This window comes from Phyllobates terribilis, unplaced genomic scaffold (assembly GCF_046119375.1).
Source record: "Phyllobates terribilis strain yellow unplaced genomic scaffold, ASM4611937v1 Scaffold_1__5_contigs__length_1240528914, whole genome shotgun sequence".
Taxonomy (NCBI): Eukaryota; Metazoa; Chordata; class Amphibia; order Anura; family Dendrobatidae; genus Phyllobates; species Phyllobates terribilis.
This window is the reverse complement of record NW_027362761.1, coordinates 162,423,612-162,436,988: the sequence shown is the minus strand read 5'-3', so window position 1 is coordinate 162,436,988 and position 13,377 is coordinate 162,423,612.

Genomic DNA, 13,377 nt, shown 5'->3' with positions numbered 1-13,377 from the left:
GTTACTTTACGTGGACGATGTAATAGTGTACTCCAGAACGTACGAGGACCACTTGAAGCACCTGGCAGAGGTATTTGAGTCACTGTCCCGGTACGGGAGGAAGTTGAAGCCCTCAAAGTGCCACCTGCTCAAGAGAGAGGTACAGTACCTGGGGCACATTGTCAGTCCGGAAGGGGTAGCACCAGACCCAGAGAAGGTCACAGCCATCCAGAAGTGGCCGGAGCTGAAGAACCTCAAGGAGGTGAGTCAGTTTCTGGGACTAGTGGGATACTACCAGAGGTTAGTAAAAGACTACACCAAGAAAGCAGCTCCTCTGCAAGACCTCCTGGTAGGGCAGTCCCCCAAAGGCAGAAATCCCCCATTCCACTGGGGTAAGGAGCAAGCCGAGTCGTTTCAGCAGATGAAGGAGATCCTGACAGGCGATGAGATCCTAGCCTACCCTGACTACAGCCAACCGTTCCTGCTGTATACAGATGCCAGCAATGAAGGACTGGGCGCTGTCTTAAGTCAGAAGCAGAATGGCCAAGAGAAAGTGATCGCATACGCAAGCAGGAAGCTCCGCCCGACTGAGAGGAACCCAGAGAACTATAGCAGCTTTAAGTTGGAGTTCCTGGCCTTGGTCTGGGCCATTACTGAAAGGTTTAAGCACTACCTAGCCTCCAGTAAATTCACTGCCTTCACTGATAACAACCCCTTGACCCATCTTGAAACAGCTAAGCTCGGGGCACTGGAACAACGATGGATGGCTCGGCTGTCAAATTACCAATTTACAATTAAACACCGGGCGGGCCGCAAGAACGCCAACGCCGATGCCCTGTCGAGGATGCCTCACCAGTCAGACACAGAAGAAGTGGATGACCTGGAAGAGGTAGAGCTACCTGCCTTTCACCGGAATGGGTTGATCCACGAGCAACGAGCCTCCAGGAGGCAGCGTGAAAAGACGTTAAACCCCCTGCCTCACCACAGCTGTAAAGAGACCCAGGACAGTGACCCGGTTGTCAGCCGTATCAAGGAGCTGATAACCCAAGAGGGTGCCTCCCTGTAGAAAGAAGCGTCTCTGCAAGCAAAGCAGCTGTGGAACGAGAGAAACCAGCTGTTTATCTACCGTGAGAAGCTGTGCCAGAGGTACGTCAATCCAAAGACCCATGAGATGGTGTGGCAGATAGTGGTCCCGAAGACAAACATCCAGAAGGTATTAGAAGCTTACCACGATCAGGCAGGGCACTTTGGCTGGTAAAAAATTAGAGACCCTGCTGAAGTGTCGATTCTACTGGGTGGGAATGCGCAGCTCCATTGAACGGTGGTGCCGAGACTGTGGACCCTGTGGCCTTAGAAGAAAAGACTACAGCAGCCAGAAGGCACCCCTGCAACACATCAAGGCGACTCGACCTCTGGAGATCGTGGCCCTTGACCATGTCAAGTTGTCCCGCAGCAGGTCAGGATACTCTTATGCTCTGACCATGGTGGATCACTACTCACGTTTCCTGGTGGTCGCTCCCGTCAAAGACCTGACGGCAGAGACAGCAGCAAAGACGTTCCAAGCGTATTTCTGTAGACCCCATGGTTACCCTGAGCAGGTGCTGACGGACCAAGGCCTGGCCTTTGAGGCTGAGTTGTTCAAGGAGTTCTGCCATTTGTATGGTTGTAAAAAGATAAGAACTACACCGTACCGCCCACAAACCAACGGTCTCTGCGAAAAGATGAACAACATCTTCATTGACCTGCTAAAGACCATACCACTTGAGGAGAGAAATCAGTGGCCAGACCTACTACCTGACCTAGTGGATCTGTACAATCATATACCAGTAAGTTCCACCAATTGCACTCCGGCATACCTCATGCGGGCAAGGCCAGGAAAGCTGCCCATGGATTTGGAGCTTGGTGTTGTTGAGCCTGAAGCTGATATGACCACTGAGGACTGGGACATGACCAGACAGGAGCAGTACAGAAGAGTACAAGCCTGTGTCGAGGACAGTCTCACTCGGGTGAGAGAAAAGCAGGAGGCGCACTACAACAAAAACCCACCACGCAGAACCTTTCACACCTGGTGAAACAGTATTGAAAAGGAAAAGACGCAAACACAAACTTGATGACCAGTGGGAGAGAGAACCCTACACTGTGTTACCGTCAAGATTTGATAACAAGAAGACATACATAATCAGTCAAGATGGAGGAAGAACATCTGCTACAGTGTCCAGGGACCACCTAAAGTTGTGTCCAGACTTACTGAAACCCCAGGAAGAAGTGCCTCTCACAATCCCGGAAGAACCTGAAGAAGCAGTGATACACACTGACCTAGGAGATTTCCCGGCAGATTGGCCTCAAATAGGAGGTGCAGTAATCATTCCAACACTCCAATTCTACGAACAGCCAGAAAACCCTCCACAGCAAGTTGAACCTGTAAGTGCTGCAGAAGAGCCAGATCAAGAAGTATCCCCGGACGAAGGATCCCCGGTAGGAGCAGAGCAAGAGGGCCCAGCCAATGGTGAACTTGCCAGTCCAAGAGAGAGGTTAAGGCAGTTTTACAACTTGGTCACACGTAGAACTGGTAGGGTAACTGAAAATACAGCCTCTGATACCTCACGGACCACCGTACTACGCAGATCAACACGTAGCACGAGAGGTAAACCCCCTGTTAGGTACACTCAGTAAATAGTCAAATTTCTGAAAATGTAGATAGTTACCCCTGGGGTATTAAAATTGTAATGTACAGTATTAATTGTGTATTTTCATGCATATGTATATTAATTTGTGCTTTGCCTTGCAAATAGACAATTCAAATGACAAGGACGCTTTACCTCATTAATTCCTTTGTTGCATACCTCTTCGTGGCTGAGGACTGTGTGCAGCCCAAAAACTGCTTTTGTATATATTTGCTCTCCTTGGAGTGCCCCTTTTTAGGTGACCTCAGAAGGAAAACCTGTCTGGAGTGGCTCTATTGGAGGTCCAACTCGGGATCTTCATGCCCTGCAGCCACCCCAGGGCCTACATTGAGGGTTTGGGACAGGTCCCTCAAACCGCCAAGTACTCTACCCCGTGAGATGGACATCCTGTCTGGGAACCTCACCACAAGAGACTTGAATTCTGAGGACACTTTGTAGTTGGTTATATTGTTATGTAACGTTTAAGCTTGGTGCCTCCCATAAAGGGAAGATTGTTATTGTATTGTTTATGTTTCCTATTGTTGTGTTATAAAATGTACTTCAGCCCGGGAGTGCTGAGCTTTGCTAGGGGGGAATGTGACGCCCAGCTGCGCTTGGTTTCACAGATCCTAGAAGAGTGCATTGATGGATTCCCCCACAAGAGGCCCCCATAAACATTCACACATCTCCACCTTCCACTCAGACCAGCAGAGGGAGCCTGTTAGGGATATAAATAGGGAAGGTGGAGCCAGGCAGTGCAGTCTGGAGTCGACAGAGAGCCAAGTCTGTTGAGAGAGTTCCTGCAGTAGAGAAGCCTGAGAGAGGTCAGTCTGCAGTGGAGCACAGTCTAGACTTAGTGGTAGCTCGGAATAGTGAGCTTTAGGTGTGCCGGCGCCATAAGATCGGTGAAGCGCGGCAAGCTGCCGTTAGTGTGTATAGCCTAGTGAGGGCCCGAGTAGGCCGAAGGCGAGTGGAGAGTTAGTACATAGGGGGCAGAGGAGCTTAACTAGCTCACCCCGAAGAATTTACCGGACACCGGGTCCGAAGCTTACCGGGATCTCTATGACCCAGTAAGGTATAACCGGAATCTCTGGAGAACTACAAGTCCCAGGATCGCTAAAGTACTGATACGTAACAGAGCGGGTGACACATAGGCCCCGCAAGCTGAGGTGTGTGTTTTCCAAGAAAAGGCCCTACCACAAAGTCAGCCAGCGCAGGACAGAGACAAAGTTAGGCCTAGCTCCAGGCAGGTCAGAAGCTTACTGGGCAGAGGCAAGAAACAGGAGGCCCTACACCCGCTCATTGGAGAGGATCCTGACATGCACCCTTCACCCTACAGTGCTCCGGGACGTGCCTGAATTTCCATCAGTAAAAGGTACTGAAGTGACTATCGTGTCTGTCCCTGTTCTTGCTCTGACCCGGCTGGGTCTCGCCTGTCCTGCATCCCCTTCCGTACGCTGCCCTGAGGCCTAGCTCCACCTGTGGGGAGCTATACTATCGAGCTGCATTATCATTGGCCCCAGTGGACTGCGTAGCGCTGGTGATCCTCACCAGAAGCCACAGGTGGCGTCACGAACTCTTATAAAAATTAACAACTACCAACCCTTTTAAAGAGAGACCCAGGGTACGGGCCCGGGAGCCGACCACCGCGACATCCCCAAAGCCAGGCAAAGGCCCGGGTACCGAGTCATCCCCATCCCCTGGGCTAGTCAGTATTGCAGCCTGGGGGTGGGTGGGTGGCAGGTTGCACACTTACGCATGCATTCCAACAAAACAAAGCAGATGCTAACTTTTATCATCATCATGCTCCTCACCTTGGCACAAACAACTCCCCTGATGGAGAAGCCAGGGCCCACCGGAGGAGTCGGGTTCTCTGGTGGGCTCGTCCAATGCTGCCCTAAAGCAGGCCAGTCTAAGAAAAGTGTGTGGGGATGTTCCGCGGAGAAATCGCGGTGGCTGGGGACCGTTTATTGACACCCGGCCGCCCCCAGGCGGCTGGGGACTGAGTATGGATGAAAGGGCCGCCGACGCAGCCATGACATGGTGGCCGGCGTCTGCCTCCACATGCCTAAAAGGCCCAATTTCAGGTGCAAGCAAGCTAGCAGTATGGTATTGCAGCCTGGGGATGGGTGGGTGGCAGGTTGCACACTTACGCTTGCATTCCAACAAAACAAAGCAGATGCTAACTTCTATCATCATCATGCTCCTCACCTTGGCACAAACAACTCCCCTGATGGAGAAGCCAGGGCCCACCGGAGGAGACTGGTTCTCTGGTGGGCTCGTCCAATGCTGCCCTAAAGTAGGCCGGGCTAAGAAAAGTCTGTGTGGATGTGAGAAATCGGGGCGGCTGGGGACCGTTTATGGACACCCGGCCGCCCCCAGGCGGCTGGGGACCGTGTGTGTACACCCGGCCGCGGGGCGGCTGGGGACCGAGTGTGGACACCCGGCCACCCCCTGGCGGGTGGGGACCGTGTGTGGACACCCGGCCGCGGGGCGGCTGGGGACCGAGTGTGGACACCCGGCTCCCCTGGTGGCTGGGGAACGAGCGTGGACACCCGGCCGCCGGGCGGCTGGGGACTGAGTATGGATACCTCGCTGCCGAAGCAGCCATGAGGTAGTGGCCAGCTTCAGCCTCCTCAAAACTAAAAGGCCCCATTTCAAGTGCAAGCTAGCAGTATGGTATTGCAGCCTGGGGGTGGGTGGGTGGTTGGCTGCATATTTGCGCTTGCATTGCAAGGAATGGGGGAGGTACAATTGAACACTGCCCTGGGACAAGGACTTGCACGGGGATAGTTGCAAGTCTGCATCTTCTGATGCGGAAAGGATCACTTCTGATGGGCACACTTTTAGGCAGTGACATGGGAGTCAGAGATGCTTCCAGGGGTCTTCCCCATGCTGTCCCCATGTCTTTTCAGCACTGTATGCATGTGTCACACAGCACGTGGCCAGATAAGGTTGTAAAATGTTAAAATGACATTTCCCGATGAATGCATTTGTCACAGTTGAAAGCAATACAAAAGTGTAAAAACGCATAAAAAATGCTACTTGTGAACATAGCCCAAGGTGTAGAGGTGTATTTTTGTTTTTGGTTATTAATTTTACCTTATACACAAGTCTTTACCCTGGAAAAGAAATTCCTTAACATATTTCACAAGAAAAAGGTTTCACTTTCGTTTTTGAACGTTTTATTATGAGCCTGTAAAAGTGGCTTAATACCTCTGAACACATTGTTGATAACAGTGACCTGGGGGTCAGAAATGCTTCCTGGGGCGATCCCCATGCTGTCCCCATGTCATTTGAGCACTGTCACTATCGTTTTGGGCACTTTTTAGGCTTTCTACAGACTGCCGGGGGTGCCGTCGCAAAAATGCTCGGGTCTCCCATAGACTAACATTGGGCTCGTTGCTCTGGTCGAGCACCCGAGTATCACGGCGAGCTCGGCCCGAGCTTCGAGCACCCGAGCATTTTAGTGCTCGCTCACCACTATTAAGCACAACACCAAATCTCTACCAATTCAATGGGTCCCCAGATAGGCCTCTTGACATCATTTTTAACCAGTTCCTGGCCAATCTATTTTCTTCCTATTTCTGACAAGGCATAGTTTTGGATTTTTTTGTACTTGTGGTTGTAAAAGCTTTAAAAAATGTTCTCATTTGAATATTAAATAATTTTTGCCTCTTTTTTTCGTGATACGAGGATCCTAATTTTTATGCTATTTTCATATTCTTCAATTTTTTTTTGTTGAGATCAGGTAGAAAAGGAAATACTTATCTGTTTTCCAGATTTTTTTAAAAAAATTTTATGACCACAAAGGACTCCTAAAGTACACTTTAAATGTTGTTCCCCTTTCTGTAACAATTACTGTGATCTATCAGTCAAGTTTTGTTTTTTGTTTTTTTTGTTTTTATCAGGGCTAGTAACATTGATTTGAATTGGATGGAGCTTTTTTTAATATAATTTCTCATTCATTTTTTAATTTATTTATTCACATATTTATTTCTTACATTGTGCCCTTTATAAGGTCATAAAAGACCCTTGGGGGCATTTCAACATTTAAATACAATTTTTGATATCTGATTTTCCCTGTAATTGGGATTGGTATATTAGCCCCACTTTACAGGGAAAATTTTGTATCCCGCCTGAATTGAGCTGATCTGGATCTTGTTAGCAATTAGAAAGGCAGAGATGACAGTAAACCAATTCTGCATTCTCTATGGAAGGCTCCCCGCTCCTGCGACTGTTTGATCTTGTAATATGTTGACCACTTGGACATTTTTTTAATCTATGAGCAGTCCGTAACTTGAACTAAAACTCCAATAATCTATGTTTAAAAGTGACCAGAACATGACTACTGCAGCCAATGATTGGCTGCAGCAGGCACAAGCTAGCCACTTATAAACAAACTTCCTGAGTTTCTTTGCTTGATCATCAGAAATAGGAAAGGTAGATGAATATTGTTTATTTTTTTATCTTCCAGTTTTTTAAGTTCTTTTTATTTATTTTTTAGGTTACTCGCCTATTTTCCTTATTCTACTACAAGATCTAGTACAGTGTACTTTTATTCTTCAGTAATATAAGCGACCTGTAGTAACGTGATTGATGTTTAATAGCTAGAACTATTTGCGGCAGTGTTATGCTGTGTTTAGCTGCCCTGTTCTTGACATGATTGAGCAGATTTACTCATATGGCACATAAACTGTACATGGCGGCTGCATATCAGAAGTATCTAGATAAATCATTAACTTCTCATCATGCTGTATGTGTGTGAGTCCCAGTCTCATTGTTTTTTTCCAACTCCTTTCAGAAACTAGAACTGGTTGTTAACGTATAATACTGCCTTTGTTAAATGCCTGCCGAATGAGGTAAGTTTGTAGGACACAGGCCAAGTTTTTTTAAGCATACCACAGCCGGAGCAAACAGCCCTTTAACCTTTTGAAGTTTTATTGCACTTTTTATAAACTAAAATGGATGTTCAACTTGCTTTTTACTGCTTAAGCAGAATATGGTTTATGATTAGTCACTTAAAAAGGACGTGTCAAATTGGGAAAAACTTACATAACGCCTTGTCCAGCATGTTGTCACTCAAAAACTATGCTTTTTCTCACTTACCAATATTGCCCATTTGTGCAAAAACAACTTTACATGTTCAATTTGCTCATTCTCAAAAACAGCATTGAATATGTATTAGGCGGTACATTATAGACGATACTAATGTTATTCTGCATTTACATATTACATACAAGCAATGATGAACCAAGGTAACTGGCTTACTTATTAACCTAAATTATGTTGGTACACAACATGCCCTACATATTTAAAAGGATGAAAATCGGAGCAAATTTTTTTAAGCCATGTTTGATGACTGTGCTCCATTCTGTCTCAGCTTGAGTATCTAGACTCAGTGATGATACAGATGGTACTTGAATGTATTACATAGGAGAATTCATAGGAAATTATTCCCATCTCATCCACAGTTATGCCAGTTGCCCCAAATCATCAGAGGTTCTGCTGGGATGAAGGTGTGGAGTACTAGATTCAGCCAGACAGTAGCAGAATCTGGGATTCTATCCGGGAGTAGAAAGAAGAATGAAAGAGGCCTGTGAGCATTGTAAGACTTAAATACATGTCATTTAGTCCCCATGGCCACTGGTTTTCTGATCCAGAGAAGACACCAAGCAAGGACTAAGAAATGATTGCAAAGTTTGGTGTAGAAGTTAGCTGTGGCTTACACAAAGAAAATACTATTCTGACTCCGTCGGAAAGTATTATACTAGTTTGATGAATCAATGTCACATCATGAAAATTCTTCTCAAACTGGCTCACCACTCTCAGTACCAAGCTTTCATATTAATCAAAAACATTTTCTATTGTACACACAACAGTTAATGATCACAAAATTAAAGTGACCCACCACCTCACAATAAATCATTCACAACAAATACATAATACATAGATAAAATACCTGCTTCGCTCCTTATTCTTTCTGGCAATGTTCCTCTGGTTCCCAGTTCTTTATATATATAAAATGGCTGTCAGCTTTTTCTTTACACAGTTTTGTAAGTTTGAGCTCAAGCTGTTATTTCATTATAAGAGACCTTCTCCCTGTTCTTAGATGGACTAGCCTAGTGCAGTAGGGACATATAAAGCAAGGTTTGCATAGAAGAAGCTGGCAGCCATTTTACATAGAGGAGAGGACTGGAAATAAGAGAACGAGTGCTGGAAAAAAGAAAAAGGAGGACACCAGGTATTTAACTATGAATTCTGCATTTTTTGTGATTCTTTTTTGTTGTGAGGTGGAGGGTGGATTTAAGACACTTATGGGAGTATAAAATATTTACAATTGGAATAAAATGGAACAATTATCATTTAGAACCCATTGAATATGTTTTGGACTTTTCAAGGTGCAGAGCAAGTTTTCTCAACATCGTCCTGTCTTCTGGAGAATCCCTTTACAATTAGGTCTCATGCACACAGCAACACTATATTTATTCAGTGTTAAGGTTAGGTTTTAAAAAACAAGTCACTGGCACTCCATGTGATGCTATATAATATATTTGTACAAAACCATTTTCTTCTTTATGGGAGAATATGTCTGTACTAAGACATGTGATGGAGTCAGCTATGTAAAAAAAAATCTACATGCGACTTTATTAGTGTTGAGCGAGCACTAAAATGCTCGGGTGCTCGAAGCTCGGGCTGAGCTCACCGTGATATTTGGGTGCTCGACCCGAGCAACGAGTCCAATGTTAGTCTATGGGAGACCCGAGCATTTTTGCGGCGGCACCCCCGACAGTCTGTAGAAAGCCTAAAAAGTGCCCAAAACGATAGTGACAGTGCTCAAAAGACATGGGGACAGCATGGGCATCACCCCAGGAAGCATTTCTGACCCTCAGGTCACTGCTGTCAACAACGTGGTCAGAGGTATTAAGCCACTTTAACGGGCTCACAATAAAACGTTCGACAACGAAACTGAAACGGTTTTCCTGTGAAATATGTTAAGGAACTTCCTTTCCAGGGTAAAGACTTGTGTATAAGGTAAAATAAATAACCAAAAATAACCAAAAACAAAAATACTCCTCCACACCTTGGGCTATGTTCACAAGTAGCATTTTTTATGCGTTTTTGCACTTTTGTATTGCTTTCAACAGTGACAAATGCATTCACCGGGAAATGTCATTTTAACATTTTACAATCTGGCCATGTGCTGTGTGACACATGAATACAGTGCTGAAAAGACATGGGAACAGCATGGGGAAGACCCCTGGAACCATCTCTGACACCCAGGTCACTGCCTAAAAGTGTGCCCATCAGAAGTGATCCCCGTGCAAGTCCTTGTCCCAGGGCAGTGTTCAATTGTACCTCCCCCATTCCTTGCAATGCAAGCGCAAGTATGCAGCCTGCCACCCACCCACCTCCAGGCTGCAATACCATACTGCTAGCTTGCTTGCACTTGAAATGGGGCCTTTTAGTTTTGAGGAGGCCGAAGCTGGCCACTACCTCACGGCTGCTTCGGCAGCGAGGTATCCATACTCAGTCCCCAGCCGCCCGGCGGCCGGGTGTCCATGCTCGGTCCCCAGCCGCCAGGGGGCGGCCGGGTGTCCATACTCGGTCCCCAGCCGCCCCTATTTCTCCTTGAAACTTCCCCCACACTTTTCTTAGCCTGGCCTGCTTTAGGGCAGCATTGGACGAGCCCACCAGAGAACCAGACTCCTCCGGTGGGCCCTGGCTTCTCCATCAGGGGAGTTGAGAGTGCCAAAGTGAGGAGCATGATGATGATGATAGAAGTTAGCGTCTGCTTTGTTTTCTTGGAATGCAAGCGCGTGTATGTAGTAGCGGCTAGGCCTGAGGTGGTCAGCGTTTTGGCGCATATCCTACCTCCTCCAAGGATTGCTGGATGTTTTCCTGCTACTATCCCAGTTCTATGATTCCTGTTAAAACAAAGCTTCAGGTGATGAATGATGAATGAGGTGGTGGCAAAGGAGAAAGAGCAGGAGGAACAGGGACCATTCACATCAATATCAGGCCAGTCAACCACACATGTCTTGTAGGATATGTTTCTGTACCAAAGGAGCGGTTTGGCTACACAGTTATAGGGCATGCAGTGAGTGCAATGCCTAACAAAAAGTTTGAGGTACTCCAATGCCCCTTGGAAGTGACATGGAGGTCAGAGGGCCTTAACTAAACCGTTTTTTCCATTTATAGCAACTGGGTCTCCTGTGCACTGTTGGCCTAAGCAGTGAATGGAAGGCTTTCCAAAAATTATGAGGAACTGCAATGCCCCTTGAAACAGACGTGGATTACAGCATACTAAAAACCTTCTACGCATTATTGGGGAGTGGGTCTCCCTTAGTGTTCGCCTATGCATTGAAAAGCAAAAGCTGACTAAAATTAGGAGGAAATGCAATGCCCGTTGGAAGAATGGTGGAGGTCGCAGTGGAATAAAAAGACAATATCAATGCCCCTGGGAAAAGTGGTGGAGGTCGCAGTAGCTTAACAAGACGGTTTTAATGCCCCTTGGAAGAGACGTGGAGGTTGCAGTAGCTTAACAAGACGGTTTTAATGCCCCTTGGAAGAGACGTGGAGGTCGCAGTGGAATAAAAAGACAATATCAATGCCCCTGGGAAAAGTGGTGGAGGTCGCAGTAGCTTAACAAGATGGTTTTAATGCCCCTTGGAAGAGATGTGGAGGTTGCAGAAGCTTAACAAGACGGTTTTAATGCCCCTTGGAAGAGACGTGGAGGTTGCAGTAGCTTAACAAGATGGTTTTAATGCCCCTAGGAAGAGACGTGGAGGTTGCAGTAGCTTAACAAGACGGTTTTAATGCCCTTTGGAAGAGACGTGGAGGTCGCAGTAGCTTAACAAGACGATTTTAATGCCCCTTGGAAGAGATGTGGAGGTCGCAGTAGCTTAACAAGATGGTTTTAATGCCCCTTGGAAGAGATGTGTAGGTTGAAGTAGCTTAACAAGACGGTTTTAATGCCCCTTGGAAGAGACGTGGAGGTTGCAGTAGCTTAACAAGACGGTTTTAATGCCCCTTGGAAGAGACGTGGAGGTTGCAGTAGCTTAACAAGACGGTTTTAATGCCCCTTGGAAGAGACGTGGAGGTTGCAGTAGCTTAACAAGATGGTTTAAATGCCCCTTGGAAGAGCCATGCAGTACAGCATCTTAAAAACACTATTCCCATTATTGGGGAGTGGGTCTCCCATAGTCTTTGCCTATGCCTTCCAAGCAAAAGCTGCCAAAAATTAGGATGGAGGAACTTGCAATGCTGGCAAACAAGAGCCATGCAGTACAGCATCTTAAAAACATTATTCCCATTATTGGGGAGTGGGTCTCTCAAAGTCTTTGCCTATGCCTTCCAAGCAAAAGCTGCCAAAAATTAGGACGGAGGAACTTGCAATGCTAGCAACACGGACCAAGGTCACCCTGGTGGTATAGTGGTGGTGGAGGCTGAGGATAATGAGAAGAGCAAAATACAGCCGAAATGAGGAAGCGTATACCCATGTGTGGGTGTGAAGCGGTGCATGGGAATACACCTCCCGAAATAACACAGTGGATTTGCCTTTATGTTACTCTGCTGTCATTTGGTGGTGATGAGAAGTCTGGCCCAATCCAGCCCTTGTTCATTTTGATAAGGGTCAGCTTGTCAGAATTGTCAGTTGACAGGTGAGTGCGCTTATCTGTTATAATTCCCCCAGCGGCACTAAAAACACGCTCCGATAACACGCTAGCGGCAGGGCAGGCCAGGATCTCCAAGGCATACAGAGCGAGTTCATTCCAAGTGTCCATCTTGGATAGCCAAAAATTAAAAGGCACAGAGGAATCACGGAGGACGCTGGTACGGTCGGCAAGGTACTCCCTCACCATCTTTTGAAACTTTCCACTCCTTGTGAGAGTACCCTGCGCCTCAGGGCCTGTAAGCTGGGCGGGTCTCAGAAAACTGTCCCAGAACGTTGACAGTGTTCCCCTGCCTCTGCTGGATTGGAGTTGCGTCTCTCTCGCATGTACGCCTCGATTGGGCAACGAACTGTGACCTCTGCCGCTAGCGTGTTCAGATGGGAATTTTTTTAACAGTTCTGCAGCAAGGGCCTTCTGGTACTGCCCCATTTTTGTAGACCTCTCCACCTCAGGAATTAGAGAGTGAAAGTTTTCCTTGTAGCGGGGGTCTAAAAGTGTCACCAACCAGTAATGACTGTCACCCAACAGTTTAACAACGCGAGGGTCACGGTTAAGGCAGCGTAACATAAAGTCAGCCATGCGTGCCAGACTGGTAATGGGCAAGATTTCTGTGTCCTCACCAAGATGACGACTGACCATGCTCTCCTCCTCCTCCTCCTCCCCCCTGTCCTCAGGCCACCCACGCAGAACCAACGGTATGACAGTTGTACAGGTACTACCATCTACAGCACATGATACCAGCTCCTGTTCTTCCTCCTCCTCCTCTCCCTCATTGTCCCCCAATGCATGTTGGGATGAGATGAGGCTGGGCTGTGTGTAATCGCCCGCTGCGGCTTCTTGATCCATCTCATCATACTCTGGCTGCAATGCCTCCTCTTTAATTCTCTGCAGAGAGCGTTGCAAAAGACAGACAAGTGGGATGCTGACGCTAATGATGGCGTCATCGCCACTCACCATCTTGGTGGACTCCTCAAAGTTTGTCAGGATGGTATATATGTCAGACATCCAGGTCCACTCCTGAGGTCTTATGTGTGGAGTCTGACCTGAATATCGACGGC